The following is a 14,283-nucleotide window of genomic DNA, read 5'->3' as shown; positions in this document are numbered from 1 at the left end:
GCATTGCAAACACTGGCATTTCAGCTGCGGTGGGATTCAAAAATACCTTCTCCCCTATTTCTCTTCCTCAAACTTTTTGAAGTCTCAGATTTCACCTGGAACTCGTTGTTCTTCAAACCAATATCGAGAAAAATGGCTCAAGTTGAGATGTTGTGTTTGGTGAGAACCAGGCAGCCACAAGGTGTGGATTTGACACTCGGAGAGAAGGTCAATTCTGTGCTGTGTAGGTTCTGTTTTGGACTGTGTGGCACAGCATCACCATTCAGAGCAGGAGAAGGACATGAAGTTCTAAAAATTGCAATTACAGTGCCTGAAAATGCCACCAAAGCTAGAACCAGTGCAAAGGCTGAAGCTTTCTGATTGATTTTCACAGCTCTTATTAAAAGTGTGTGAACAGACCTTTAACAAAAGCTCTGCTACTGCAAAGTGGAAGCAATGTGTTGGTTGAAACTCCAGGTTTCTGTGATGCCTTGTGCAGGCTGACCTAGAGCAGAGGCTGGACAAAGCTAAAGAATAAAGGAGGGATTTATTAAAAGGATCTCCTCCACAGATCCACCCTGGGCAGCACTAGAGCCAGAGCTGCACCCAGGATGAACCAAAATGGCCCCAAAATGCACGGCCGGGCACGGGCTCTGTCCCTGGGATCAGCTCTGCTCCATTTGCACCTTGCAGTTCATTGTCCCATTCCAGCTTTAGCCCCTGCAGTCCCACCCTGCTTGTTTTTCTCTCTGCAGCCCACGGGGTTTGTGCTCCTGGGCTGAGATTTGGGTCATTTGTCCTTGGTGCCCAGCTGGAGCAGGAATTGTTTTGTGTCCCTGCTCTGTGCACAGAGCTCACCATCCCCTGATGTGAACCCAGACCCACACAATAAAGCAGCACAGAATATCAAAAATAGAAACCCCAAACCTGAGGCATCATCTGTTCTGTGAAAATTAACTGTGAGGGTTTTTTCTGTTCTGGTTGCTGCTCCCCTCACCCTGATGGACCTGGATCCCCTTGGGCTTTCCTGGGGCTGCTGAATCCTGCAGAGCAATCCCTGGTGAAGAAACAAGGATCCTTCTGGGTGGGCAAGGGAGTGTCCCTTCACTAGCATAGGCATTCTGGGGCACTTCAAGAAAGAAAAGGAAGGAGAGGACAGGGCAAGCTGGCTCCAGGCCCAGCATTAAAGACAGTCCTTGGAGAGTAAATTCACTTTGTGGAAGCCAGGACTGGGTAATTTATTCCAGTCAAAATGAAATGCTGATTTTGTCTGCACCAGATTTGCAGCAATTTACAGCTGCACGTGCTCCAGCCTGGCAGGATCAGCTCAAACCAGCAGGCCCAGAGCACTCAGCTGTGGCAGCAGGGATGGGGCTCAGCATGAGCCACCTTGAGGGCTGGAGAAATGAGCAGGGATGATCCTGGCAGCTGCTGTTTAAATTAATTATAATGAACAATTCTGTGCAACCTCTTGTAAATGGAAATGGAGACATCTTCAAGACATCGTCAAGAAGCTGAAAGTAAATAGGCTTCCCTGAGACAGAGACTGACCTTGGCTCTGCCACTGTCACCAGTGGCACTGCAGAAATCTCTTTAGAGATCTCTAAAAATCTCTAGATTTTTAAAGAGATTTCTAAACCTCTAAAAAAATTCTAAAAGTGGACTCTGCTTTGGAGGGCCTCCTGTACTAATTGATGCCCAATTGATCTGAACCTGATCACCAGACCCCTCTCACCTTTTCCTGATGTTCAAAGGAGATTCCAGAGTCATAATCTCTTGGCCCAAATCATCACAGCATGTTGATTGCGGCCATGTAATTAATTTTATTAGTGCTCTGGATGTGGTTACCAAATCCCATTTTGATTCCCTAATTATCCTGTTTTTTAAATTAATTAGGTTTTTATATCCATACTGTGAGGGTGTTTTCTTTAATAAACTTTTGTTTCAAATGGCCTGGCTCCTTGGATTTTGACAGAGAATATGGAGGCTACAGAGATTTTAAATTACTGCTACAGATTTCCTCTCACATATTCTGAATTTTATGAAATACAGATTATTGATGCTCTGGGTGAAGGACAGTCCATAGCTTGAACTGATTTGTTAACAGCCAATACAGAATTTATGTGGGCAGACACATCATAAGCAGCTCGATCACCATAAAATATTATTAATTTTAAATTTTACTGCAAGGGGTTATTATGTAGTGTATATTATAGTTTTTGCTCTGATTTTGAGACAGATTTTGGCTCCATATTTGAACACAGCTATTCTTGGTGTCTGCCCAATGATGCCCATGGATTTTAGGGAAAATCAGGATCAGTGAGGCAAATGCCCCTAAGAATCTCCCAATCACTCTTGCCCACATGGTGAACCCACAATAACATGCAAAGAGAAGAAAGAAGAGTTAATAAAAGAAAAAAGTAGATCACAAAATGAAGGAAATGATGGAAACCCAGAGGCCCTCAAAGCAAACAGGCAATCATCCTTCTACAGCTCCTCTCCCAGGAAGATGCTCCCTGGGCTCCCTCACTGCCTGTCTGGGGGATACAGGAACATTTGTCTGGGCTCCTGAAAATTCCATTTACAGCTTAAATCAACCCATTCTCCCTGGGCTTGTCACAGGATATGTGCTGGGGAGATCTGGGGACTCAAACAGGTCTGGGCAGGACGGATGGCTTGTAGAATTAATATCAATACAAGCCAGAAGCAAGAAACTCCCTGAGAAAGCATCTACGGATAGAGAGAGGGACACTCACACCCTCCTCCTCATTTAGGGTCATTATTTGTACTGAGCTCATTTGCATGTTATACTTAAAGGTCAGTTTGGCTGCTGCTGCTGTTTATTTGCTATTATGACCTGCATTTATTTAGAGATGAAACAGGAGCAATTCGAGCTAATCTGTTCTGACCACTATCATGCAAATAGAAGTGGTAATCATAAACTACCCAGAGCCACACAGAGAGGAGAGTTAATTAATTGTAGGCACACACATGTATTAACCTGTTATTTTAAAAAGCTGCATGATAACGTCAGCCTTTTGAGAATGTCAACAGACATTTTAAAAAGTTTCTGCTGCTTTTGTCCAAGAGCATTCAGCTCCCCAGATCTTCTGGAAAGGGAGTTAAATATCCAATTATAACAATTTTTACCATCCAGATCATGAGCCTATTCTTCAGAATTAGCCTGAATTAATGAAAAGTGTGGAGAAAGGAGAAGTTACACATCATTACCAGCTGCATGTTTTTCTGGACAAACCCAAATCCCCCACCTCAGTTTTAAACCCTCATTAGCAGCATTAGCAGAGGAGTTGAGGCTACTCCACATCCGCCAGCACAGCTCCTGCTGCATCTTTTCCTGGTGCTTCCTGGGCAATCCCTCTGACATCCCAAAGGACACAGGAGATCATGGCCAGCACCACCAAAAAACCAGCACTGACACAGCCAGCTGCAAGAAATCCACAAATCCTCTTGGGTGCCAGCCCTAAATTCAGGAACTGTGGAGCTTTTTTGAAAAGTAACTAATCTTCTACCTTGCTTTAAAAACATAGCCACCTATCACATTTGCTATATGCAGAAATTGGTATTTAGAGTAAAACTCAAATTTTTGCATTCCAGATTTCTCCATTAGGGAAATGTCATAATTTCAGTGAAAAGTATAAACATTTTGTCTCACTTTATTTGGAAAGTACCTTTTTATTTGAATCAACTATAAATATAACTGGCGTTTTAGGTGTTCTTTTTTTTTTTTTCCTTTTGTTGCAAGGAAAGCCATGATTATGCTCTATCACCAGTTTAACCAGGAAATTTGCAGAGATGAGACCTCAAAAGCTGCCTTAGCAGGAGGGAGGCTCTTACAATCCCTTTTGTAAACATGCCTGTAAACTTATAGAGAGTTTCCAGGTTCTTCAAGAAATTACAAAACAGAGTGAGTGCAGGTGACACTATTGGAAAGATACCAAGAATTTTCCTATCTGTCTTCTCATTACGATGGTGGAGCACCATTTATAATCAACTTATTAATGGTTACTCTAAATATAAATTTTAAAAACCCCAACAAAACCACAATTATCTGTGTTCAACATACAAGTGCACACGAAAGAACAAGTGAATAATGCTGACAGGTCTCCTCAGCTGCATAAAAATAGAGAATAAATGGAGAAAGTGAATAAATGAAGAATAAATACAGAAAGTTTAAGCAACATGGGTAGAGTTCAGAGCAACACTCAGAGCTCTGCTATTCCTCAGCTTTCTGTGCTTGTGGTTGGAACTTGTGTTGCTGTAGTGCAAAGAAAGGAAAATATGCAAGGAACTGTCCCGTGCCTGGGGGAAAGGGAGTAACTTATGGAAAAAGGAAAGTTTTTCTCTCTCTTGAGTCCTAAATCTGATGTTTAAGGCGTGCAGTATTGCTGCTTATCTGTTGAAAGATGAACTCGCATTTTGGTTCTCCAGAATTGCGCGAACGCGTATGCGGCTCAAAGTCCGGCTAGCTAAAGGGGAAACGGCCGACGCCTCCGCTGCATCTGAGATCAGCCCCCCTTGGCGTCGTGGCCTCGGGCTGGGCCGAATCGCGGACTGGATTATACGCGCTGGACGAGACGAGGAAAGGGAGCGACCACTTGCTGGGGTTAACGTCGGTTTATTGAAGGATGGCAGCTACCAACGGAGGGAAGGCACCGACCAGTAAAATGGCCTCGAGCAAGGGGAGAGGCGAGGTTTTAAAGGCAAGGGGGCGGAGAAAGGAGGGAAACCCCGCTAGCAAATAGGAAAACATATAGGAAGATGCACAATATAACTGACATGCAAACATATCCAATAAACACAAGGTTAGAGAGGAGCCCCAGGACCCCAGCCAATTACATCCCCCAAAGAGAAGAAGGTTCTCGAAAGCTGGGAGGAGTGGGGGGTGATTGACTGAGCCCAGGGAGGAGGAAAAGCTTACTTATATGGTAAAATAAGGGAGGGGAAGTTACATAACTTGAGCGATTGACAACTGAAGGGGGCGGGGTAACCATAGTAACATAACTGTCAGGAGAGCTGTGGCGGGAAAACTGAGGAGGGCAGAACCATTTTACACAAAATGGGGGGGAGCAGATACATAAAATGGGGGAGGAATTAAATGAACTTAACGAACACACTACAACACAGAATGAACAGTTTCTAATATTTTACAGAAGCACAACACTGTCCACTCTGAAGAGACCATGATCACAACTGTGGCATTTTAAACCCTTCTTTGTAGCACAGATATTTATTTTCTGAACAGAAACTGAACGAGACTGACAGAGCAAGAAGAAACATCTGTCTGTGAAGGCAGTGTTTTCTCAATAGATGGATGTTTGGGCTGGTAATGAAACCTCCTGGGCTTGTAGAAAACCTCCTATTTTTGTAGAAAAGCAGCTTTTGGAAAAGCTGGCACTGAGAACACCAATAGAACCAGGAGCCATACGAAACGACGTCACAGGCATGGAGGCCCAAGCTACAAAATAACTGGGTTGTCTGGAAGGGAATGGAGACAGAAATCCATTCCCTTCCAGAAATCCAATCCAATCCAGAATTCCAAAGGGAATCACTAACTGGGGTGGCCTGAAGAAAGCTTTTTGTGGCTGCTGGAGGCCGGAGCTGGCTGCAGGCCCCAGCACCGCGGGGCAGGGCCGCTGCTGCCACCGGGAAGAGCAGCACTCTGTAAACAGCGCCTCATTAGAGCTCCCTGAAAGGAAAATCCCTGGGAATCAGAGCTGGGAGCGGTGTTTTAGAGCTGGAGCGATGTTTTAGAGCTGGGAGCAGTGTTTGCAGCCAGCAGATTGCACGTTTCAGGCGGGGTGCGGGAGGGATGAGGTTGGGGTTGGGTTTGGCCTGGCTCCTGGTGCTGTCTCTTGATACCTCGAGTTTTCACTTTTTATTTTTTTCACATTCTGTGCTGCTTTATATGTGTTTCATATGAGGGTATGGTGAGCTCTGTGCACAGAGCAGGGAGACAAAACAATTCCTGCTCCAGCTGGGCACCAAGAACAAATGACCCAAATCTCAGGCCCAAGTGCACAAACACCGTGGGCTGGAGAGAGAAAAACAAGCAGGGTGGGACTGCAGGGGCTAAAGCTGGAATGGGACAATTACAATATACAAATGGACCAAAACTTGTAAAAATGTGAGATCTTGTGACCAAGCCCTCTTTGGCTTCCATCTTGGAGCCATCCAGGCAGAGCCATGACTGTGGCCTATGAAGGCTCTTTAATAAATATTCACTTTATTCCCCTTAACTCCATCTAGCCTCTGTTCCAGCTGCTTAAGGCATCAGTCTGCTGTGGCTGAGGCAGGTGAGTGAAGGCCGGGCAATTCCTGCAGCTGGAAGGGCAGAAATGCTAAAAAAATTGAAATACAGGAAGTTGAAATCATAGAAATTGCAAGGATATTCCCCCCCCCCCCCCCCAGTTTAATGTTTATCTGTGGAATTGGCTGTCTGTCTGGAATTTACTGTGTCTTGCTTTGCCTTTTGCTACCCTACTGGTTTGTTTTAAGCTTCTGGTCCTTTCCAGGGTATTTTAAACATTGCCTTTTAAGTATTTTTTTTCTTTTGTGGCAGTCTTAGACAAATAGGCAGGAGGAATTTGCACATGATTGGGTGAAATAACAAGAAATAAATATTTTCCATTGCAATTACAAGGTTGGTCTCCTCCTGTAAATAATTTATGGAAAAATACACTTAATGCCATTACCCAGATTTTCCAAGATAAAGGAAGATGAAGCTAAGGTTGCTGCAGTGTAATCCATTAGTCTGGTATGTGTGATGGATCACAGTCAGAAGCAAACCACGTAGAAAATAGCTGTAAGTGATCCTCCAGCTGGACTTTTGGAGCTTATTTTCCACTACCAAGGTGTGGATACTTCTGGTAGAGCAGAAGAAAACTTTCTTCTAGCAGAAGAAAACATAACATCCTTTCCTCCCCGCTGTGTTATTGGGAGGGAAGTTTCCTTCTCCCTTGGCACTTGGGGTGAATATATGTGATTTAAACCAAACGTGCCTCTAAGGTTCCATTCCAAGTGGTGATGTGCTGCCTTCATGTCTGGAAGAGAAGGAAGAGATTTTGGCATTCACTCAGGAAGAGTTTTTGGCATTCTGCCCTCCTGCCCAGCCTGTCAGCCTTGGAGGGCTGTGCAAATCACACACCAGAGATGTTGGTGCAGTACTTAAAGGAGGCTTATAAAAATGACAAAAAGTGACTTTTTACAAGGAAAGGACAAGGGGGAACAGTTTCAAACTGACAGAGGGAAGATTTAGATGAGATGTTAGGAAGGAATTGTTCCCTGTGAGGATGTAAGGCCCTGGCACAGGGTGCCCAGAGCAGCTGTAGCTGCCCCTGTGGATCCCTGGCAGTGCCCAAGGCCAGGCTGGACAGGGCTTGGAGCAGTCTGAGAATGTGGAAGGAGTCCCTGCCCATGGCAGGGGTGGAATGGGATGATTTTTGAGGTCCCTTCCAACCCAAACCATTCCACAGATTCTATGATTCTTCTCTAGAGACTCAATGCCTAGAGCCACTCATCGTTCTGAGTTCAGTTTTTCTTCACATCTCCAGTTCCCCTGTCCTAATTGAGTGCCTTTGGCTCCCTTCCACACCCTCAAATTGTCATTTTTGCAAGAGAATTCCTGTGCTTGGCTTGGTCTGCAGCTGTCTGTATGTTGAGAAATCAGCTAGCTAAAGAAAACAGAAAATTGTTAAATTCACCAACACAGTTTTCCATCCCTGGGGTTATTAACTTGGCTGTGTTTTTACTATTCAGCCAATTTTCTTAACATGTGAAGGGAATTTATTTGCCATCTTGATTTTTTCCATTCAATTCAAATGAAATCCATCAGGAATTGCAGCATCACTAGAGATGAGGGCACTGCAGATGGACAGACTTCTGGGAAAATGAGCAGACAGACAGCTTGGTGACAGGGCAACACAATGGGACAGGCATTTCCAAAGAAACTACTAAATCAATTATCTTCCATGGGGCTTGAGGGAGAAAAAATGAAAATATTATGCTTCTGTTACAGTTTGGATTTGATCCAGATGTATAGGAAGGGTGTGGCATTTTTGTTAAGACCAGTTTTCAAGGGACAGTTCACAAGCGACTTCTAAAATGTATAAAACATTTTGACCTCATGTGACTGTAATCTCATCTAAAATACATGAAAAGTACCCTTAAAACCTAAAGCTGTCACTGAGCATTAAATAACCAAAATTTGTGAGCCCATGATGGAGTTCTCTGGAGAAAGAGGAGCCACGTTTTCATTTTTTCTTATTTGCCAGCAGACGCCTTTGGTAACACTCCCTGAAAATGCCTCTTGTGAGGTTCCAGATCTTGTGAGTTTCTGCTGGGATTTTGTCTGAAGTGAATAAAACACAGATGATGAATGTATTTGAAAATGCTTGGTTATATTTAGAAAACACATCCTATTTGTTACAGCTCCAAGCCACCTGTGAAAGGAGATGGGGAAGATAATTATGGGATGGTGTTGGCCTGAACAAACACCAGGCCAACCTCAGGCTCAGCTCTGCAGATGTCTGTTTGGGATACAGAAGGACAGAGTTGACTGAAGAGGTGTTTAAAAGATGGTTTATTGCAAAATCAGTCTCATGGAAGGGTGAGACTGTAAGGTTGTTACATCCAAAGCCATCACATTAGAAGCCTTGAATCAGAAGCCATTATGATTCTAGTTACAATGTCTTTTATAAATTTCTTATCCAATCAGCTACTTCCACAAATCTTGCTAGCATCTTCATACCCAATTGCTAATTACTATGTTTTACATATTTACCACAGTGTGTCTTTTTCCATCCAATCACATAACTCTATAGGAACTTATTGCTTCATCTATTTTTTATCAATTCTTCAACAAGTTCTATTGTTAAACCCTAAAGTCTTCTATCTTGCTTAACATATTTATTCACTTATATGAGGCCTATATCTAATTGCTTAAAGCATATTTCTGCTTAAACTACAAATCTTTATTCTTATTTTGTGTCTGTTTCACTATTCTATTCTAAAGCTCCGAGCCTTCTCCAAGGCCTTAGGTCAAACATCTCTATCTCTGAGCTGGTATGCTCGAGGCCTTGGGAGCTCTCAGTGCTTGCATTTCCCACAGATGTCCCATTCCCCAGGCTGCCAGCCTTGCAGGAGTTCTGCTGATCTCATTCCCAAAGCACTGCAGATCTGAAATCTCCCATCATGTGGAGCCCTGAGCCTGTGGTCCCTCAGAAACAAAGAGGAGTCATAAAGCAGGACACAATGCTGAGCGTGGGGCAGTGGTTAGCAAGATTTGTGTGGAAATCTGGGAAAGTGGCACTGGGAGCCTCATTGCCTCCATCACCCCTCACCATGTGGAGGAGATCCTTGGCCCTTGCTCAGCCTTTGGGCTCAGCCTCTCCCCTGACACACTATGCTGAATATCAGAAAATATCAATAAGAGGAGATCCTTCCCAGGGCAAACCTGTAGGGACCATGGGAAGGAGAGAAAGAGGAGATCATAAGCAATAAAAGCACATAACAGCATCCCTAAAATGTCAGGAAAATGCTGAAATTGCTTCCTGCCAGTTTTGTTATCGATCCAGTTTTGGCAATAAATAAGGAATAAGAAACTCCCTTGTCTAGGTGCTGATCAAAGGAACCACCAGATCTTCTTCCTTTCAGTCACAAGTGGTTTCCTTCCAAAAATATTATCATTATTTCTGAGATAAAACCATTTAAGTACTGATGGATGGTTCTGGAAATTAGTCCTCACTCTGCTGACAAGCTTATCTGGTCTCAAGTGAGGCCGAGGTGTTTTGCTTGGACTGAGTTTGCCATAACCAGTAGGAAGCACACAAAACCATATCTGAACTGCACTATGGGGTGCATTTGGCTAAATTTCAGTATTTCCAAAACCAAATTCAGTAACCTAAATGATAATGACACTCCTTAGGGTAAAACTGTTGGACTCAATGGTATCCCTAGCACTCTTGTTCCCATTAATGAATGGGATATACAACCACACTCTGAGAAATATACTCTGTCTTAGAGATCTTATACTTTAAACATACAAAGAAGGTTTTAAAAAGGAGATGCTGATATCACAAAAACCTCTTTCAACCTAAGCTGTTCTATGATTTTTGGAAACAAAATTACTTTGGATAAATTTTAAAATGCAAGCTAGTTTTTATATCCTGCTTTTTTTGGCAAAATTAGTGTAAAGTCCTGTGTGGAAAAATAGATTAGTGCTTTTCAAACAGTGAAACTTTATAATTTATGTTATGCCACCTATTAGCAAGAATCTGCATAGCATCAAAACTTCACGTGTGCCTTTATATCCTATCATTTCACCTCTCAAATAGCCTTGTCCAGCATGCTGGCACAAGCCCTTTTTTATTGGCTACAAGTTCAGTTCAAACAAGTTTATTACACAGCTGTGAAATTATATTGGCATATCTGATAATGTAAGTCTGACATGAATCTCTGTGTGACAAGTGAAAACTCATTTCATTGCTTTCCTTTCACATTAATTCTTGCATTTTCACTATTTTCATAAGTGAATGAACTGTGGAAGGTACCTTCAGTATATTGTCAAAAATATGTGATTATGAACATAAAATTATATCGTCAAATATTGGCTTTAAACATCACTAAATTAATCAGTCTGGGGTTGGAATTAAGCTATGCAGAGACATTGTTATCCATTGTTATAATGTGAAAATGTTGCATTACATTAAATATTTCTTCACCCAAAGTAATCCCAGCCATGAATACTGCTTGTACCTGAAAGAACAATTCCTGGCTCTTCTCTCTTTAAAGCACCATCTTTAAATACAGAATTTTATGGATTACTTTCCAGTGATGTGTTTGCCAGCTCCATCACATTGAGCACAACAAATATTTCTACATTTATGTGCCATCTTCACTTCCCACTGGACCTTCATCCACGACCTCTCAGGCTACACTTAGGCTGTGGATATTGAAGGAATCCCAGGAAAAAATGACCTTTTAGACAAACTGCACACTGCATTTCCCTGCTGCTGCCTGGGATGTGTTAAACATGCTGCTCACACTCCACATGGCACATGTGCAGCAATTTCAGTCCAGGAAATACCAGACTGAAATGTGAGAGTCGTTACTTTTTGGGATTCAGCTGTTGGCAGGTAGATGATGTCCATGGGGACTTGCTGGAAGTGGCTGTTTTCATCCAAGTGAACCAAAAAAGGGACGTTCCAGACAGGCTGGGAGCACAGCAGGGGAATTTCATCCCATTTTCTCCAACTGTTCCACATAACCACTGTCATCCACTCATCTCTGTTGTCTCAGTGCTGTCTCGGTTTTACAGTTAAAATAAAATTTACACATTCAACTTGCCCATTTTTGGAAAATGCAGACAACTCTAAACCATTGACCAGGGCAGAACTACAATCTTTCCAATGCTGATGAATCAATAAATACTAATAGTATTAGAAAAAAATAAAATGTTAGTTCTCCTTTTTGTAGTGTTAGCATTTGAGAATTTTTAATCCCAAGGCTGCCCCTCCAGTCCCTTTCCTAGTGATAATTCTGCTGGCTTTGGTCCAGCAGTGGCTGCCAAATGCCAGGGCAATGGGTTGTTAACACAAAATCTACAGACATTCTGGGGCATGAAGAAATGTAGTTACCATAATAATAAAAAAACCCAAAATACTATTACATTATTTGCAAAAAATGCCAGAAATTCCTTTTCTGGCTTTGTTTATGTCACTGGTTAACTTTGACTTTCTTAAAATTCCGTTTTTTCTCATGTGTTCAGCACAGAAGGAAAAAGTAAAGAAAACTCTGGGAAAGTGTAGGTAGAGAATTTTCATTTCTCCAGCAGAATGGGGCTGATGCAGATGGATCTGATGTAAATATCCCCAAATAATGATGATGGTGGGTGCAGCCTCTGTTTGGCATTCACAGCATTTGTACCATGAACTGATCCATCACTTTGAGGTGCTCAAAACAGGAAAATCCCACAATTCCATTTCTGGCTGGGAAAAGTGTTCATATAGTGAAAATGATACCACAGCACGGGGAAGTATAAGAGAACAAGGAACTTTTGTTTCCATGGCAATCTGAGATCCTTCTCCAGACACCAGCACAAAGGCAATATGCTGAATGATTATCTGAAGGTCATGTTGTTTTTAGGAGAAAAAGTTAGGGAGAATGTACTGGGATAAATTCCCCAGCCAGGATGCACACTGCATTTCAAACCAGTTCAAATAAACGGCTGCTGAAGGAAATAATTGCCTTCATTAATGGCAACTGTTTATTTTAAAATCTGTTTGCCCAAAGGGAAGAGCAGCCTGATCAGAAGGATATTTTGTACCATTATTTGATATATTCAGAGACAAATGTTGAGAGGCTGGGTATATTTGGCATCCCTCACCTGGTAAAATAATTATATTGCCTTTAAAGTTAAATGTATCTTAAAACTGAGTAGAATGTCTCTATGTAAGAGCTTGTTTGTGTTTCCAGTCATTTTAATCTGTGGTAAGAACCACTTTTTTAAGGATCTGCCTTGTCAACAAGTGCAAGCAGGGCTTTAAATGCCAGGATATTCAGGGTGAGCAGGTGAGCAGGACATCAGTACCTGTCTCTGATAAGTGTGTAAGAAACAGGCATCAAAAAGCCACATAAATGTTCAATGCAGTTTCCTTTGTATTTCCCAGTGTCATTTTTAGGTTTCCATTTCCTTTGAGATGGTTTGACCTTGTTGACAGCAGGGGTAAATGCTTTATGCAGCAAAGAAAATTACTTTAGAAAGTGTAATTCTCTTCTCATGCTCCATTCTGTGCTTCATGATTTACTACAGAGCTGAAGTACAAAAGAACAGAAACTTCACTGGTGTTCAGGAGGAAAGTTATTTTTAGAGTCATTTTGTTGCCAAAGCATATAGAAACCTTATGTGCTACCTCAGAAAGTTACCCTGGAATGGCAAGGAAAACAGAGATGCCTGGTTTTTTGTCTTTTCTTTTTTTCCAACCACGAAGCTTTGCTCCAACTAAAAACTGATTTTTCCAAATGAGAAGTTGCAGGAGTCACTGAGCTGTTTGAGTTAAACCTAAATGTGTGGTCACTGATTGTGGGGTATAAATACAAATCAAGATCCTCAGCAAGGACTGTGCTTACAGGTACAACTTTACTTTCTCCTCAGTGAAAAGCATTCCTGAATCTGCACTTTCCAGAGTCATTTATGTTGGAAAAAGATATCTGAGATCATTAAGTCTATCCATTAACCTGCTAATCCCACACATGTCCTCAAATGCCACATCCACAAAGCTTTTAAATCATTCCAGGGATGGGGACTCCACCACTGCCGTGGGCAGCTCCAAAGTTTGATCACCTTTTCCATGAAGAAATCTCCCCTAATATCCACTCTAAACCTCCCCTGGCAGGGCCAAGGAAGAGCTGGGAGTGCCTCTTTTTCCAGAGGTGTTGTTGAAATTAGGGAGCAAACCATCATCTTCCAAATAAATCCTTCTTGGAAATAGAGGGGGAAGCGAAACTCATTCACAGACCACAGCATGTTGTGTGTCCCTGCAGCAGAACAGACATTTCAAGCAAAGTGTGGAATGACTTCTACACTCTCACTGGCATCATTTCAGGGTTACAGTCAGAGTTGTTTTCTACAAAAATCTCAGTTTGCTTTATCTCCTTCCACATCAACGCAGGTTTTTATAAGCTATTGTGATGTTTCCCAGGCAAAAGAAAAGAAAAAAGCCCTCAGGCCCAAAACATCTGAGCCCTCAGTGATCTCAATACTTTGGGGCCACTCTTAGAAGAAGAAAAACCTCCTTTCCTGTAAGTTGTTTCTAGGATGCTGACAGATAAAAAACATTTTATGGTGAAGTGGATCAAAATTATGCCTAGAGACAGACTTTGTGTGGTCTCAGCTGGCTGAATTCATGCACATCACAAAAAGAGAGGTGGGCATGGAAGGGGAAGCAGTGAATCCAACCCCACACCCACAGAAAGTATTAAAACCCTAAAGCAGAAATACAGGGGAGCTGGTTATTTGCACAGGTTGATACCCAGGAATAGGTATTGATGAATTAATCTTTCTGGAGGGTAATTAGAGAGAAAAGAGGGAATTATTTGTTGTGATTCCATGAGGAGCAGCAATGGGTTTAGTGCTGCCTGATGTCCTGCAAAGTTCTTCCCAGTGGAATGCAAGATTTCCCCAAATCACATTCCTCAGGCCTTTAATTAAAGTACACTCAACTTTGTATTTTATGAAAATGCTTCTTGTTATCCTTGAAAATGTAAATGCTTGTCTCTCTGTCCATC

Source organism: Ammospiza caudacuta, chromosome 9, assembly GCF_027887145.1.
Source record: "Ammospiza caudacuta isolate bAmmCau1 chromosome 9, bAmmCau1.pri, whole genome shotgun sequence".
In the NCBI taxonomy this organism is placed as follows: Eukaryota; Metazoa; Chordata; class Aves; order Passeriformes; family Passerellidae; genus Ammospiza; species Ammospiza caudacuta.
This window is presented reverse-complemented; position numbering follows the sequence as displayed.